The sequence below is a fragment of the Chlamydotis macqueenii genome, chromosome 5 (assembly GCF_036417535.1).
Source record: "Chlamydotis macqueenii isolate bChlMac1 chromosome 5, bChlMac1.mat, whole genome shotgun sequence".
Lineage (NCBI taxonomy): Eukaryota > Metazoa > Chordata > Aves > Otidiformes > Otididae > Chlamydotis > Chlamydotis macqueenii.
This window is the reverse complement of record NC_141560.1, coordinates 49,417,079-49,421,011: the sequence shown is the minus strand read 5'-3', so window position 1 is coordinate 49,421,011 and position 3,933 is coordinate 49,417,079. Positions and strand designations below refer to the sequence as shown.

The window sequence follows — 3,933 nt, the reverse complement described above, 5'->3', positions numbered from 1 at the left end:
CTCATTATCCTGCTTTGTTTTTACTAATAATAAGAAATAAATGCTTTTCCCCAAGTTGAGTCTGTTTTGCACATAATGGTAACTTTAAGGATCTCTCCCTGTCCTTATCTCAACCCTTGAGCCTTTTTCTTGTATTATCTCTCCCTATTCCTTTGGAGGGTTGGGGGTGTGAGTGAAAGACTGCGTAGCTTGGTCCCGAGTGGGGCTAAACTACAACAGGGTCTTTTGCAACCTAAATGATTTTATGATTCTATGAGCTAATTTAGCTACTGGGGAACATTATAAAGATTCCAGAGATTAAAGATAAGCGAAATTTTACCAGAGAATTAGATTTATGTTTTCCATGTGATGTTTTTGACAATATCCCTGTACGTTTAAGATAACAGGTTTTCCACCACCAGAAATGTGAAGGCTGGGTATTCCTGGTGGTGAGCTTATTCTGACTGTGGTGGTGATGTTCTAGAAGCACTTTATTCTTGTTTGTTAGAAGTAAGTCTTGAAATGTCAGCCAGTTTGTGTATCATAAGCTTAAGGCAAAAACCCCACAGCCCTGCTGCCTCCTTTTCTGTAAGCTTGGGTTGCCATCCTTTCTCAGTCATTAACTCATCTTTCCACCGGCTTTGAATAATTACTGCTAGCACTGCAAGTTGTCTTCTATGCTTACCAGCCTTGTGTCAGGAATTGGTTGATATTTATCTTCACAGATTCTGCAAAAGAAGAAAAGCAGAGGCTTTAAGAAAAAATTGTGCCTATTATCTATATATATTTATGAAGGTTGTATTCATTTGCCTATCCAGAAAACTGTTTGAGTGATTTCCTTTGAGCTAACTACTGAAAGCCTGTGAAGCAAGAGGAAGTATTTAATTACGATTACTTTATTTCCTCCTTTCTACTATCCACTGTAATCCAGCAGGATTTGCCACTCCTTTAAAATAAATTCTTTGTCCATCTGTAAACTGTTGTAATTTTTCAAGACTCACTAAAGCAGGACTCATTAATATAAAGCACATACTGTGTTTTGCAGTTTAGACCAGGATACCTGTAACTGTTGCCAAATCACGTTGTTAAAAGCTGTTTACTGAGAGATACATAAAATGCACCATTGTTGAAGCTAGCATGGTTTATAACTTGCTTCTGCTGTTCTGATTTTTTTTTTTACCCCTGAAGTTGAATTTTAGGATTGTGGTGGTCCTTTACATCTGGTTTAAAAAAAAAAAAAAAAAAGAAAAAAGAAAAAGCTAAAAGAATAGGGGACAATAGCTGCTCTTCAGGAGTGGCAGCTAGAGACCAGGTGGGATATCCAAAGGTGTCTAAAATAACACTGAGGCTTGTGTGTAAACAACGAACTCTCATCACTGAGTTACATCACTGAGTAAGCATGGGGAGAAACCACTGTTAGGTTTTGACTTGCTGTTTCTTGTTTCCCTAAAGAATGAACTCGAATTATTTTTTTGATAGGACCTTTTGTACTTTCACTGCAATGTATGATGATATGAAAAGAATCAATTTTTGCTTGGACTTGGAGACATGTTTCTAACAACATCAGGAGTTGTGCGTGTCCTTAAGATAAACATACACATGCTACATACAACTTCTGCATTCCTGATAGAGCGCTGCCTCGTACACAGGTAAGAAATCAAGCTTGCAACCTACTCTTAAAATGAGAAACAAAGGACTTACTGGAGAATAGCTTGATTTGATTATCTTTCTGATAGATTTCAGATCATTTATAGCAGTGAACTGAAGTTCAATGAAATAGAAACAGCAGGAAAGAGACACTTGACTTCACTTTTGATTAAATCTGATCCAGTCTTCAGGATCAAATACTCTTATCTCTAATTTGGAGATTTGGATCATGAATCAAAGCTGAGGAAAGTTCTGTCTGGCAACTCCTGGCACAAAGCTAAATGTTCACAGATGACTGTTGAGTTTTAAGTGTAGGTGCCCAGGAAACTCCAAACTGCAAACACAGTCACACCCCTGATTTCCAAGGACTGCCTGCTTACCAGGTGCTTACCAAGCGACTTACTGAGGCATATGAAAGAAAATACAGAAAGTTTTTAAAATAAGGAACTGAAAAAATATGTAACTGCTACTAAAACTGTGTATGATGCGTGCAAACAATAAATTAGAAGTGTGCTCTGATTTCATAGCATCCAGCCAAGATGACAACTGGACTCCTTTGTTGAGTATTTAGAGTGGAAATAAAAATTAAATAGTGCTCCTCAGGATAACTGTATTACATAGTAAATTAATATGAAATATAGTTACTTCCTCTGTATCTGTTTTTTGTTGTTTTGTTGGTGTTTTTTTTTTTTTAATGAAAAAGCCATCAAACCTAGGCATAAACAAAGAAGAAAATCCTACTATAAGGATATGGACTTTTCCCAGCATGTATGACTTTCCAAAACCTAAGAATTATTAGGTAGGCATCTTCTAAATACTTTGCATGTACACAATAAAACATTTATGTAATGAATAGTAGGCTGACACTGCAGCAGGAAAACAATAGGGGGGGAAAAAGCAAGAGATGCTGGTACATGTTGATGCTGATTACAACACACTAGGTTTGTTGTCTTAAACCGAAGGCATGACATCATCAAACCAATGCCTTTGATCTCAAACACCAAGGCAAATGAATTCCTATAAAAGGCTATACACTGGATTTTTCCCAGTACTGTTCCAACTGATTATCTGGAATACGAATTAACAATTAATTAACATGATTGCAGTTCATACAAACAGTCATGTAATTAAGTCGCAAATTAGGCCTGATTTTTAGAACAGACGAACATGTAATTCCTATTATATTCCAAGGAAGAGAAATGGTCTGGAGGGGGAGTACATGCCAGCAGGTGAGAAAGAAGGTTATAGAAGGAGACCATGCTGAAAAGGGTAATGGAGTTTCCAAAAAGAGGAACATAAACCAGAAATTAGAGATGAGTATCGAAATGGAGATGCAGGTCAACTGGCTGGCACTGTAGGAAGCAGCGCAACTCCGGTGAATGCAGGAAGAAGTGAGTCATCCAGTGACTCACAGCCAGCCTTGTCTCTCTGTTTCAGGAACTATTCGGTGAACTCCAGAACAGAGCACTTAACCTTCCATGCCTCTTCTGCATCTTGGGTTTTTATCCACAGTAAAAGTTAACATTTGTACAGCTGCCTTCACTGCAGCCATTGTGAGTATATAATGCAACAAGTCTTTGAGATTTTTTTTTTTTTTATGTGGGCTCTTATTGAGTGCATATGGGATCAGCAGGATAGAGATGGAGTTATTGAGTGGCTTGTCTGGCCTAGTTCAAGCATCCAGCCAGGACAATTTGTGCCTGGGATGCCAGCCAGGTTCTTTTGAGTTTATGTTGATGGAAAACAATGCCTCCTTAACTATAAGGTACTTAATAAAAATAAAACCATTTCAGTTCCAAAGAAAATAGCTCTGATTCTGCCACCTCTTTTCTGTTCCATAAAATGGTGTCACTGTGAGAGTTGCAGCCCTCTGTTGTCACATTGTAGGGCATTATGGGAGGTTACTTGGATGTGTCTTGGAGGAAAATGGCAAGTTAAGTACAGATACTCAATCTAGATGGAATTGTTTGTTATTTTGCGCTTTTTCTTTTTTAGCTGCTGATATACTTCAGCTCTTTTGGTGCCATGTATGTAATGCATGAGGTGTAAGTATGTCATAGTTCAGCCCCGATCGGGACCAGACTATGCAGTCTCTCTCTCACTCCCCCCACCCTCCAAGAGAATAGGGAGAGATAATATAAGAAAAACGGCTCGAGGTTTGAGACAAGGACAGGGAGAAAATCCTTAAAGTTACTGTTACAGGCAAAACAGACTCGACTTGGGGAAAACTATTCATTTATTACTACAAACAGCAGGATAATGTGACAGAGAATGAGAGAACCTCCCCCAACCTCTCCCTCTTCCTGA

At 38.3% G+C, this 3,933-nt stretch overlaps 1 long non-coding RNA gene across 1 annotated transcript; it reads left to right on the top strand.

Moving 5' to 3' along the window:
* The first annotated feature begins 1,168 nt into the window (after window positions 1–1,168).
* LOC147600571 (uncharacterized) lies at window positions 1,169–3,183 on the top strand. The gene is made up of 3 exons (XR_015258609.1): window positions 1,169–1,291; window positions 1,459–1,628; window positions 3,064–3,183. It is a non-coding gene; the product is annotated as an uncharacterized LOC147600571 (long non-coding RNA).
* The last annotated feature ends 750 nt before the right edge of the window (window positions 3,184–3,933 follow it).